A 14,468-nucleotide genomic window follows, 5' to 3' on the forward strand; every position below is an offset into this window, starting at 1 on the left:
GCTTGGCAGGGGCAGTGGCGGTAGACCGGGAAGACCCCGCCTCAATTGCCGCAGCGGCGTGAGGCGCTCCCGCGGCAACACTGCTTGCCGTGGTAGAGCGTGTCGCACGGCTCGGCAGCTGTTGGCTCGTCTACCGATCCGCTACGTCCCAGGCCTTGCGGAGACGCCTTCTTGGTGGAGCTGGGGGCTCGACTTGCGACGAGCTGCCTGAAGGTTCGAGCCCGACAAGCTCCCCCTCGTCGGGCTCGCTCGGCTCCTCTTCGGGCCCGACAAGTTCTTCCTCGCCGGCAAACTCCTCGCGCTCGGCAAGGCTTGCCGCCTATGCTGCCTCTGCCTCCTCCATGGTGAATCCGAACTCACCCACGGCAACGGCTGCTGCCACCTCTTCCAGCCTGGTGGCGATGCGCTGCATCTCATTATCGGTGGTGTCGCGGGTGAGGCTCTTCTTTTCATTGGGGCGGATCGGCACTTCTACCAGGCCGTCAAAGAAATCTCGCACGACGTCGTCTGCAGGCTCTTGCCAAGTCGGGGCGATTCCGTGTGAGTCGCACAATGGCATCATTGTGCGGATGCGGTCGAGCGAAGAGTTGTTGCACAACGGAACCACACCCCTCGGCAACACGAGTGGATGTTGAGGATCGTGCTTGAACGGCTCCAGGAGCATCGCATCCAGCTCTAGGACGGTGAAGTTGAAGTTGAGGCCCGGGCGCAGCCTCATGATATCCGCCGAGTTCTGGAACTCCCAGGCGGGTCTCCTCCTCTCCTGCAAGGGGGCGATGCGGCGGCGGAGAAAGTCTGCGCCAGCGGCGCCTACAGTGAGCCCGGCAAGCCTGAGGCGAAGGATCCGGGTGACGGCAATCTTCAGCCTGTCGTCTTCCGGGGCCACGTTGCTCCAATCGTTGCCGCGCACTATTGGGGCTTGGCGCAGGGCAGTAAATGGCTGCGGGTTCTCCTCGACGATCCAGCACCACTCCGCTCTCCACTCCTCCCACTTGCTGCGGAGCTCTCCCTCCAGATAAGCTTCCTTCTTGCCGACTCTTGAGATCCAAGCGATCCCGCCGGCAAGAGGCTCTCCTCTCTCAACCCGGGGCATAAAGAAGTGGCGGAAGAGGGCTACATTTGGATGGACTCCGACAAAGTTTTCGCAAAGGTGTGCGAAAACTGCCATGGTCAGAACGGCGTTGGGGGTGAAATCAAGGAGGCGGAGCCCGTAGGTGTTCATGATGTCACCGAAGAATTCAAAGAAGGGCGGGCAGAGCCCAGAGTAGAAGAACGACGCGAAGAAGGGGTACCAATTTGGAGCCAGTTCCGATGCGGCAGCCGGGAGTACCCTCGTGCGCGGATGCGCTCGCGTCTCCGTCGACCAGAAGAGGTAGTAGTACTCCCTCAGCTCCTTCGTGGCAAGCTGAGGGGGGAAGAGGGCCCGCTCCTTTCGCAGCGCCGCGAGCCGCTGCGCCTCGACCGACTTCACGCCCTTCCCCTTGTCGACTTTCGGAGCCATGGCGGAGGTGGTGGAGGAGATCGACGGCGTTGGTGGTGCTTGTGGCAACAGGGGGCGGAGCGCTGCTCTCTCTCAGCTTCGGGAAGAAAGGGGGAGCGGCGGAGATTTGGGAAATGGAGTAACAACCGGCAGGATGGGCGAACTATCCCTGTTTCCCCTGCTTATAAAGAGGGAGGAGGCGGACGTTTCGCCCTTCCGAATAAAGAAACCACCCACGATCTCTCCCATGACGCCGCATTCGACGCGTGCCATTGGGGAGGGCGCGGTGCATAAGGAGAAAGATACGGCGTAACCCGGGCCACGCGTGCCCGTGCCCTGTTTTGGGCCTGGCCCAACAGCGCTCGGCACCGTGTGTGGCCCAGGCCCGGGGGCTTCTGTCGGTGTACTAGAGTAGGGGTATCCTAGTATCCCGAACTTGTGCACGGGCAGTTGCAGCCACCCGCGGCAAGGCTTGCCGGGTGACCGCCAAGGTCCTCCGCAGTTCCTGTGGAGCCATTCAAGAGCAAAGTATCCAAGCCAAGGAGACAAGGCCCCGGCAAGAGGAGCTTGCCGGGAAGGCCCACCAAGGCATCTCAAGGAGTTTGCCGCGATGCGCCACGCGTCCCAGCAAGGCCCGGGGGGCGACAAGCCTCCGGACGCGACAAGACAACGACCGCGGCAAGGAACTTGCCGCGGCACGCTACCACTCTGTACATACGCTCCAGCGCATCCACCAACATGTCGCCCTGGGGCCTTTCCAGGCGCGCGTGGCGAGAGGCTGTGCAGCCAGCGGTACGTGGTGGCAAGCGGTGCTGACAAGATTGCCATCGTGGCGAGCGGTGGCGCCCCTGACGGTCCCTTTCTGCACTGTTTTGGGCGACATAGACGGGCATTTAATGCCTTTGTCCCCTGCCGTCAGGGTTAGGTAGGAAACACTGTACAGGTAGCTGTACCAACCGCAAGTCCTTTTCCATTTTTGTCCTTGTCTATGTTGCCACCTGTCGGTGACCCCTTGAGCATATAAAAGGAGGCCCATGCGCAACGTAGAGGGGGGGGGGTTCGGAAGGTTCGAGGCCAGAGAACACTCACGCTCGGTCTCGTTAGCAGCTAGAGTGTATTGTAGCACTCAGCGCTCCCGAGCAAGAACTCAATACAATCAGACAAGCAGCAGTAGGAGTATTATCTCTCCGGAGAGCTCCGAAGCTGGGTAAACCGCTCGTGTGCTTCGCCTCGATCTGCTCTTCGCGCGATCTCCGCCCCCTGCCGAACCGAAAGGGGCTCGGTCCGCCTGTCCCATAGGTGTTCGTGGATCAGTTTCCCCGACAGTCCTAGACGACGAAAAACCATGGCATCAGTATTCACTTCATTTGGAAACTATCCATGCTGGAGACACCCGCTGGCCGCCACTTATGTTTTTTGAGTGAGCCAGGGTAGCCGGACACCACCGACCCATCGGAATAGATGGGTCGACCCAAATTTGTGTTTCGATGCTTGTAATAGCCATGAGAATGGCATGCACATTTGTGAGCATAGTTAGTCTCGTGTTTAGTGAATTATGCAAAGTATTTATCAAAAGGCCGCGTGTCCAGTTTAGTTTTATTTCAACCAATAAAAACTAGATATTCTAATAACATGCTAAAAGTGTGTCTACCACTAAATGATGCTATTTGAAAAGGCAATGTTGTGTTCCAACTCTCTAGTGTTTATTGGTTCAAAGACGATGCTAAATGATGCTATTTGGAAGACAACGGAAGAGGAAAGCATGAAAGGAAACTTCTTCGTGTGGGTGAGGCAAATATTACCTCCTATTTCTTGTTTGTTATTTATTGCTCAAGTATTGTTTTCATATATCTAACATTATTCGTTCCCAATATATTTCTTTTTCTTCCATTTTTAGTTTTTTGAAAATAAAAAAAATTCTAATTCTAGACCAACAAAGAGTGTACACGTTAAAATCACGACGCACGATAAGAAGATCGTGGACGACTGGAAATAGTTTCAACCCTGCTGAATAAGGGTACGAAGAAGATTTTGCTAGCCTGGTGAGAGCTAGATTGGACTGACTGACAACTAACTGACTACCTGCCTTTCGCAGGTTACAACTGTTATTTACAACATGATACACAAAGCACTGATCATATGATGGTAACGATGGTCATGTATGTTCCTAGATGACAAGTGCCACGACTTCGTTACGCCCTTCATCTGAAAGTTGTTGGGGATCTCCTTGAGCCTGGAGTACTGTGCGTCCACCACACCTGAAACCAGAAGACATTTTCATCAGCAAGCAGAAGCAAGCATCCAAATGTTCTTCATAAACTGAATTCAAGAGTGGAAGAAAACACTCACCAGCTATATTTGAGAATGGGGATGCGCTTTAGTATGTGCAGTCCCAGCCAGCAGTGTTGTTGTATGGGGGTGCCAGCAGTGTTGTTGTATGGGGGTACCATCACATCGAAAATAGCACATGGGGTAAGCGCCATGAAGCCGTGGAGGTTGCCTCCGTTTTCATGGTAGAGAACTATGGTATCGCCTGAAGCATCAACAATAGTGTTTATGTTTATGTTTGCTAGACGAGCCCCTTAAGTGAGTGGTCAGGATAAGAAATAGATCAACACATGATTTGTCAGTGATAGGAGCATTACTAAAGAAAAGAAATAAATAGAGGAACAAGGAATGAAAGTACAAACCTACCATCAGAGGTGGTGAGCACATTAGTGCCAGCCTCTGAGTTACTTCAAGCCCAGTCATACGACATAAGGAGCATGGAACCAAACAGCATCCTGCTGAAGACGGTTATCCTGGGTTGGATGTGCAGAGGAACAAAAGCATTCTTGGGTAAGAAGAAGATACCCAAATTTAGAACTATACCTATCTACAACAAGGTAGACGAAGCATCGTTCAGTTGGTAACAATTCTTTTTGGATCATGCATGCAGGTCCTAGATGATGAAAAACCATGGCATCGGTATGCACTTCATCAGGAAACCAGCCATGCTGGAGACACCCGCTGGCCGCCACTTCTATTTTTTGAGTGAGCCAGGGCAGCCGGACACCACCGACTCATCGGAATAGATGGGTCGACCCAAATTTGGGTTTCGGTGCTTGTAATAGCCATTATTATGGCATGCACATTTAAGAGCATAGTTAGTCTCGTGTTTAGTGAATTATGTAATGTATTGATCAATAGTCACCTTTCTTCTTGCTCAAAATAGAAACGAGGCCGCATGTCCAGTTTATTTTTCTTTGAACCACTAAAATCTAGATATTCTAAAACATGCTAAAAGTGTGTCTAACACTAAATGATGCTATTTGAAAAGGCAATGTCGTGTTACTACTCTCTAGTGTGTGTTGGTTCAAAGACGATGCTAAATGATGCTATATATTTGGAAAGACGATGGAATTGGAAGACACCGGAAGGGGAGAGCGAGTGAGGAAACTTCTTCTTATGGGCGAGGGAAATATTACCTCCTATTACATATATATTAATTATTGCTCAAGTATTTTTCCTATCTCTAACATTATTCGTTCCCAACATATTTATTTTTCTTCCTTTTTAGTTTTTTGAAAAATAAAAAGAAATGTTTCTAATTCCAGACCAAGCAAGACTATACACGTGGAAATAACGACACATGATAAGATGATCCCAGACGAATGGAGATAGTTTCATCCCTGATGAATAAGGGTGAAAAGAAGATTTTGCTAGCTTGGTGGGTGCTAGGTTGGACTGACTGACTACTTGCCTTTCGTAAGTTACAGTTGTTATTTACACAAGCTAGACAGAGCGGTGATCAGATGATGGAAACAGTGGTCATGCAGGTTCCTAATTGACAAGTGTCGGGCATCGTTACGCCCTTCATCTGAAAGTTGTTGGGGATCTCCTGGAGACTGGAGTACCGTGGATCCACCACACCTGAAATTAGAGGATGTTTTCGTCAGTGAGCAGAAGCAAGCGTCCAGATGTTCTTCATAAACTGAATTCGAGGCTAGAAGAAAACATTCACTAGCTATATTTGAGAATGGGGACTCGCTTTAGTACGCGCAGTCCCAGCCAGCAGCGCTGTCGTAAGGGGGTACCATCACATCAGAAATAGCGCATGGGGTAAGCGTCGTGAAGCAGTGAAGGTTGCTTCCATTTTGATGGTACAAAACTATGTTTATCTTTGCTAGACGAGTCCCTGAAGTGAGTGGTCTAGACAAGAAATACGGTCAATTATCACTCCCCATTTTGGTCGTTGATTCGTCATTGTTATCATTTATTGACCTTTTTTGACCAAATTCAGAAGGTTAACAGTTGGCCGTCAAGAACGAACAAACATGACCTTTTTGGAATTTTTGTTGTAGATAGACTAATGATCAAAATTTCAGAAAGGTCATTTCCCATTTGCCTGAGCCACGTAGGATCTGACATGACTGAGATGACGTGGCATTGTTAGTGACCTAGTGGAATCATCATATATTTCACAGCCCGGTCCACCAGCCTACATGGGCCTGGCCCAATTATCATAAATTTCACAGCCTAATCTACCAATCTAGCCAACATGGGCCCAGCCCAATACCTATTTTCTTAATTGAATTGGTTTGATTTATTTGGGAAGCCACATTATTTTGTCAAAAGCATGCACATTTCAGGACAGGCCCATTAGAAAACAAATACAATATAATACTATATTTCAGTATATTTCATTTCAGTAACACATCACATGAAATACAATAAATCGTTGATCGACTCCTCTACACAACAGGGATCAAAACCCAACAAGTGCATAGCAAAAAAGCCCAACAAGTGCACGAGTGCACATCAACATAGATTGGACGAGAAGCACAAATTTTAGCTGTTAACACATAAAATCAATGAGAAGCACAAATATCATGTCACTAGTACACGTACTTTATCCCATCACCCAGGCACCAATGTTGTGTCCATCTACTGGATTTGCCACATGGTGATGTCACTGCATTAGGGCCATCCCATCTTCTCCTTGCCCAAATGGCAGGGTGATATGTTGATCGATGTACTGCTCCAGCATCACTCCCCTACCACTGGTGGAAGAACATCAGCTCTTCAATCACCTGCACAAGAACAAACCAATAAGATTAACCTATTTCGCCTATTGTAATTTTTAAACATGGGCATCAAATCAACACCAACACTGAATTAACTTGGAAATGCAGGTGTACAATCAACAGTGGTCAGCATGTAAAAGCCAACTAGTAGTAATTGATGATTAGTAGACACATACAGGAAACAAAATCAGTAGTAATGTGCGTGCTCTTATCCATGGTATCAACAATCTTAACCAAACCAGAGCAAGTAAAGGAGCTACTCTCCGTGAGTGAAACAAATTCGATCACAAAGGCAATCGATAACATTCGGTAACAACAATAAAAAGTCCCTTAAATAGAGAACAGGTTGAATCGTGCATCGATCAAAGTGTGTGTTCTTGGTTTCACTTGGTTAGAGGACAAACAGATCAGAAACCAGAGAGACACTGAACATGCAGAAATATGTATGGATTGTCAAAACTTGCATTATCCTACTATCACTAGTACAACAAAGCTGCAGGTTGGCATAGTTCACGAACCATGTACATCGTGACAAATACAATATCATCGAATGCTCAACTATGAACAAAGTTGAACAATTACACCTCAGAAAGGCAGATCATAGAACCAACTAGCAAGTAGGATGGGTAGAAGAGGACGTGAGGAGCTCACCAGAGGGGGTTGTAGCCTAGGCCGAGCTACATCACCACGGATGCGGCTAGGGAAGGCAGACGAGTCTACCATCATAGGAGCAGCAGCACCACCACTGACAAAACTGGAATTGCCGGAGCGAATTGCCATCATATGGGTCAACACCACCGAATGATCTTGCAAGGTGTAAAGTCTCCATGTTTCAGTACAAACTAGTGGCGTCAAGAAACAAGCAGTAGCAGGCAGAAGGTAAATTCTAGTAAATGATGATTAGTAGACAAAAACAGGAGATAGATTGCACCAATAGCAAGCAGAAGCCAAATTTTAGTAAATGATTATTGATTATAACATAGCATCTCTACTTTTGTAGTTGTTTGTGTATTACACAAGTAGTTGTCCACGGAAACAAATACATGAGACAATGCTTGAGATACAATCAGAAACTAAAAGCTTGGAGCATATGATATAATAATTGACATGCTAGCCATTGTTCTGGAAAGAAATGTGTACAATTGCATGATCATATTAACAATCGTAACACGATACCATATATTTGATATGTAGCTATATACCAAATAACCACTGTATCTTACAAATTAAGTAGTAGTTATTTCAAAACTTTGTAGTAGGCAAGCAGAACAAGTCATCCTTGGCAATTACAGACCTTTTGCAAGTTAATGTTGGCTACATGAAGTAAGCATGGCACGAGGTTTACTAAATAGGTAAGCATGCAAAACAAACCACTATTGAAATTTAAATCTGGCATGTAGCTTAAATGGGAACATGGAGCAGAGAAGAATGTATTACATTTCAGGAGCGCATATGTTGTTTCTTTAGTACAATATAAATATCAGATAAATCCACTGCCGCAAGTCCTAAATATTTCATTGAGATCATATATGAAATTCACGAGTTTCTCCATTCTGAAAGCTGGGATGATAGATGCCTTCAAGTCTGCGAGTGCAAGAGCGAGGTGCGGATCAGTAAATAATATCAAGGATGTTGTTGTTCTGGGTTAAGCTAAGTAAAAAAATCAAGGGCATAACAGATTCAAGTTAACAAAAACTAAATATGTACATCTTGCGCAGACTATCATCTTTACCTAATAATAAAGCAAATTGGGTTTCTTTCGTCCATCATGGCATTTTTCAGAAAAGTCACTCTATTTTAGAGAATTCAACCCACAGTCCTGTTTTAAGTTAAAACGAATCATTTTTTATATTTTATACAAAGGTCCCTGTGTTTTGTTGAAATGAGCCTACAGTCCGGATTTAAGTCACACCCAAATAGTTATTTTACATTTTTCGAAAAAACCCTGATGTTTTAGGTAATTCATCCGCGGACCATATTTAAGTCAAATAATGTTTTTTTAAAATCATTCATATCTTTTAAACCGTAACTCTGATTTGAACATGTTATATATGAAATTTGTTTAGAAAAATATGTAGAATATGAATATGAGATTATTTTCACCTGTTAAGTATTTTTAGATATTATTTTGGCATATATTTAAGTCAAATAAATGATTTTCGAAATTATCCGTATCTTTTAAACCGTAACTTCGATTTTGACATATTGTAAATGAAATTTTATTAGAAAAATATGTGGAATCTAAATATGATGTTAATTTTACCTGTTAAATATTTTTAAAATATCGTTTTGGGAGCAAACTTATAATTTATAGTGTAAGATCCATTTTCCTTTCGTACCGGTGGCGACCCGGATTGCAAATAAACACCCCATTATAACAATATAGGGAAAAGAAAACATCGATAACTACACATGCATACCTCTGAAAAATGTCGCAGGGGATAACAACAGATTTCTCATCGCGAGAGTGAGAGAGAGAGCGAGAGAGATAGAGAGAGAGAGAGGGAGGGAGAGGGAGGAGAGAGGGAGAAAGAGACACCTTAGGATTAAACATATTCAAACACGTTTTTTTTTGTTTTGTGTGAACACCGAGGCCATCGCCGGCGATGGTGAGAAGGAGGATAAGCGGCAACACAAATATGATGCCTCTTAAAAGTAAAGGACATGGACCTATTGTGGTCTTGGGTGATGGTTGTTGAGTTAAGAGTGTGTGTTATGTTTTCTCTCCTGTTGCAACGCACGGGCTCTTTTACTAGTCATTTATAAAAGAAATACAAAACAAAATATGCAAATGTTGTACAATGGTTAAGTGCTCACATTTAAATGCTCAAGATGCAGAACGCTTAATTACAATAGTTTGGTTTTTTTAATTTGACATCTTGAAGCATCACACTAGCAAATGACATGAAAGATCACATGAAATAACACTGCCCCCTGATCAAGTATACTCTAAGCATCAAAAAAGTCAAACAAGATCATTGTGCATTTTCTTTTTTAGCATGAGACACAATAAACATAAGTAACCACTAGGAAAATAACTTTCCAATGCAATCCGTTAGCCAAACACACCCTGCCACCCCAATTATCTCATGATCCAGTAAAATGCCTAGACAATCTATTGAATGTCATCAGTCCCAAATTGTATCTGGTGTGCTAGTAAATCTGGACGATCGATGAACATAAAACATATCAAGAAAAACAGTAGACAAGGCATCAACCTAATTTAAGCAAGCAAATTTACTCAATTTAAAGAGATAGATGACAGCTAAAAACTAACACTGAATCTATAAGGTTCAGTACAACAGAGTTGGGGCAGAGCCGCTATACAATACTGTATCAAGGCAGCAACCTAATTTTAGTAAGCAAATTAACTTAATTGAAAGAGATAAATCTTGTTTCCTTCTTGGCACCCCACACTCTATGCCACTACAGATGTACCAGAACTAATTTGCAATCAACCCTGAATAGTAAGTAGAGTAGAATTCAGAACTTTGGAACTAAACTAACCTAACTAATCACAACAAGGTGGCATGGATAGAAATCTGCAACTAAACTAAGAACTTCAAATTAAAAGAGGAGAAGAAAAGTTTCAGGAACCAGTTGCTCCCCTGCCGATGCATTGGCTATCGAGGTTGAGGATGTTGTGTCCATGGCCACGCCATCGACCTGAGATCCAACCCAGCATCCACCATAGACCCGCCTTGGTTCTCGAAGGACATGACCTCTTCATACCCCTCCTGGCTCCCATCCGACGGTGGTCTCCTCCCTCATCTGCCTTGCTATGGCTTCGGGGTGGCAGGCCAGGTCGTCCCTTGTCACTTGGCATCGTCGTGCACGGCCAGATCTAGCCACTCCATGGCGTCCGGGCAGGGGACGAAACAGCCATCGCGTCCATGGCATCCCGGTGCTCAAGCGAAGGCGGATCTGAGAGTTAGAAGATGGTGTTCCTCCGTCCGTGCCTGTCCTGCTCCTCCTCTGTTCGCCCCATGGATATGCATCAAATGAAGTCACAAGAAAGAATAGGTGAGGTGGGGAGAAGAGGGTGGGGTGAACAAGAAGGAGAGGGACCAACCTAGGCCACGCCGGTGCCGGATCCGATGCCCGCTGGCCTCGAGGTCCCCGGATGTGGCGGATCCCGGCCAGTTAAGGGGTGGCGGCCGAAACCCTAGCTAGCCACGGGGGCTGGTGGACGGCTTGAGCGCTGATTGTAGCCGAAGGGGAAGGAGGTGTAGACATAGGGGAGCTTGGGGGTGTGCTACGCGCTGCCGGAGCTCAACAGAGCTGGCGATGTAGGTGGTGGGTGGCTGCAAGGGAGAGAGGTTCGTGTGGGAGACGAAGAGGTCGCAAGACAGAAAGGGGTTCGTGAGGGAGAGAGCGAGCATGGGGGTTGGTGGGAGCTTTTTTCATTTTCTTTTTTTCTTCTTTTCTGTAGATAGATGGTTGGGCAGACGTGGGATGGAGGGATGGAGGGATGGATGGATGGATGGATGGGCGCCATGTCATTGATCCGTGTCATAAGTAATTGCACCAATGAGAACAAAACACACATGAAGTTATGTTTTTCTTTCTTTTTCTTCTACTTTTCACATAAAAAATCAAGAAAATGATATCATATTATGCACAAGTTTGCATCTTGGAATGACAAACAATGTTGCTTAATAAATTTTTCATTTTCTTTGGATGAAAAATTCATTTACCATTTTGTGAGTGCCCAAAAGGAGTTTTTTTGTAAAGGACCTACCATATATTAGTTGCAAAATTGGATCAAATCAATTTTATAAAATACTATGTCATATTTAATGTACAATTGACTAGATGGTTGGGTGTAAAAAGCTTTGATTCACATCTCGTAAAAAAGATAAATTCCCGCCGATTCAATTGAAGGTGGGTCAAGTTTGAACTATAACTGCCTCATAGTTTGCTCATGATTTTTTTTCAAAAATCATTTTTAGGTACAAAGGTATCTATTTAATCAGAGAAACACCAAAAAAATTTCAAGATTCAACCACTAGCTAGGAACGGTCATGCCCGCCGTTTTCACCACATTTTGAAATGGGCATGAAAAATTCAAAAAAATCTAAAAATGGAAAACCTTCGCATTGTGTCATTATATATGAGCAAGTTACCAAGAAAAATAATAAGCTTGTAATATGGTAATTATTTAAAAAAAGTGTTCTCAGAAATGAGCTATCATGTGTGAAGATCCATGGCTTTCAAGCCAAATGATCAATCTTATGGCCACATTAATGGCATAGTTTGTTAGAATGATCTCATATTGTGCACAAAGGTGCATCTTGGAATGGCAAAAATGTTGCCTAAGGAATTTTTCATTTTCTTTGAATGAAAAATTCATTTTCCATTTTTTTAGTGCCCAAAATGAGTTTTTTTGTGAACGACCTATCATATATTTGTTGTAAAATTGGACCAAATCAATTTCCTAAAATATTAGGCCATATTTAATGTATAGTTGAAAAAATGGTTGTGTGCCAAAATCTTTGATCCACCTCTCGTGAAAAAGACAAATTTCCGCCGATTCAGCAGGAAGCGGGTCAAATTTGAACTGCAGTTGCCTTATAGTTTGCTCTTTATTTTTTTCCAAAAATCATTTCTAGGGACATAAGTATCTACTTAATCAGAGATGCATGGTGTGGTGGCAAGACGTCGAGGTTTGGACAGTGGCCGAAGGCCCCAACTCCAGAGCGCGTAAACTAGTGTGGTCACCGCGTGACTGTGGAGTTGCCACACGTTCTGGGCGACCTAGGCATGCCTGGTGGGTTGGACACTCCCCCGGGAGGTCTTAGGAAAAAGAATACAACAGAAGAATCTCACGAGGAGACTGAACTAAGCTCAAACATTAATTAGCAACCAAGTGTTTGATTAGCGATGGGGAAAATGCACATGGCCAATGGTCCTGAGTTTTTCCTTAGGGTGATCATTTACTAAGGAGACTCTCTTGGAAAATTTGCATATCAAATGGAGGAGCCTAGGAGGCACTTCCTTTGCAAAGTACCACACTGGACAAATGAAGAGGGACTTGAAATAAGGTCATATGCATCATTCACATCTTAATGACCATTCTATGCAATCATAGATAACGACATTTTGGCCATGAATTGTCACAAGATTATAGGGTTTGGACCCCTCTAGACTCTTCATGACAAATTTGTGAATTTTGATCATGTATCAATGACTAATTAAAGCGCCATCAATAACTCTAGTCATAATCTAGCATTTTTCTTATAGTGTAGATCAACAAATGATTTGTCAGCGATAGGAGCATTACTAAAGAAAAGAAAGAAATAGAGGAAAAAGGAATGAAACTACAAACCTAGCATCTGAGGTCATGAGCACATTAGTGCCAGCCTCCTAGTTACTTCTAGCCCAGTCATACGACATAAGGTGCATGGAGCCGAACAGCATCCTTCTGAAGACGGTTATCCCTTGTTGCTTGTGTAGAGGAATGAAACCATGCTTGGGTAAGCAGAAGATACCCAAACTCAGAACTATACTTATCTACAACAATAAGGTAGACGAAGAGTTGTTCAGTTGGTAACAATTCCTTTTGGATCACGCATGCACCTAGACGATGAAAAACCATGGCATCCGTATGCACTTCATCTGGAAACCAGCCATGTTGGAGACACCCGCTACCGCCACTTCTATTTTTTGAGTGAGCCAGGGCAGCCAGACAACACCGACCCATCAAATAGATGGGTCGACCCAAATTTGGTTTTCGATGCTTGTAATAGCCATTACCATGGCATGCTCATTTGTGAGCATATTTAGTCTCGTGTTTACTGAATTATGCAATGTATTGATCAAAAGTCACCTTTCTTTTTTCTCAAAATAGAAACGAGGCTGCATGTCTAGTTTATTTTTCTTTGAACCAATAAAATCTAGATATTCTTATAACATGCTAAAAGTGTGTCTAACACTAAATGATGCTATTTGAAAAGGCAATCTTGTGTTACTACTCTCTAGTGTCTATTGGTTCAAAGAGGATGCTAAATGATGCTATTTGGAAGACAACGGAAGAGGAAAGCATGAAAGGAAACCTCTTGTGGGCGAGGCGAATATTACCTCCTATTTCTCTTTCATTATTTATTGCTCATGTACTATTTTCCTATCTTTAACGTTATTTGTTCCCAATATATTTATTTTTCTTCCATTTTGAGTTTTTTGGAAATAAAAACTAGATTTTCTAATTCCATACCAACAAAGACTGTACACGTGAAAATCACGACGGACGATCAGAAGATCCCGGACGACTGGAAATAGTTTCAACCCTGATAAATAAGGGTAGGAAGAAGATTTTGCTAGCCTGGTGAGAGCTAGGTTGGAATGATTGACAACTAACTGACTGCATGCCTTTGGCATGTTACAACTATTATTTACAACATGCTATGATCAAATAATGGTAACGATGGCCATGTAGGTTCCTAGATGACAACTACCATATGACATCGTTACACCCTTCATCTGAAAGTTGTTGGGTAATCTCCTTGAGCCTGGAGTACCGTGCATCCACCACACCTGAAACCAGAGGATGTTTTCATCAGCGAGCAGAAGCAAGCATCCAAATGTTCTTCATAAACTAAATTCAAGAGTGTAAGAAAACACTCATCGGCTGTATTTGAGAATGGGGACTCGCTTTAGTACGCGCAGTCCAAACCAACATCCCTATTGTAAGGCGGTACCATCACATTGAAAATAGCGCATGGGGTAAGAGCCATGAAGCAGTGGAGGTTGCCTTGGTTTTCATGGTGCAGAACTATGTTATCGGCTGAAGAATCAACAATAGTGTTTATGTTTATCTTTGCTGGACGAGCCCCTGAAGTGAGTGGTCTAGACAAGAAATAGATCAACAAATGATTTGTCAGCGATAGGAGCATTACTAAAGAAAAGAAAGAAATAGAGGAACA

At 44.2% G+C, this 14,468-nt stretch overlaps 1 long non-coding RNA gene across 1 annotated transcript; it reads right to left on the minus strand.

The window, feature by feature from the left end:
* Positions 1 to 6,207: 6,207 nt before the first annotated feature.
* On the minus strand, positions 6,208 to 13,100 carry LOC119313731. Its single transcript, XR_005152000.1, has 4 exons — positions 12,875 to 13,100; positions 7,984 to 8,130; positions 7,198 to 7,352; positions 6,208 to 6,552 (listed from the first exon to the last, which is right to left on the minus strand). It is a non-coding gene; the product is annotated as an uncharacterized LOC119313731 (long non-coding RNA).
* Between the last annotated feature and the right edge of the window lie 1,368 nt (positions 13,101 to 14,468).

The sequence above is a fragment of the Triticum dicoccoides genome, chromosome 1B (genome assembly GCF_002162155.2).
Source record: "Triticum dicoccoides isolate Atlit2015 ecotype Zavitan chromosome 1B, WEW_v2.0, whole genome shotgun sequence".
NCBI lineage: Eukaryota > Viridiplantae > Streptophyta > Magnoliopsida > Poales > Poaceae > Triticum > Triticum dicoccoides.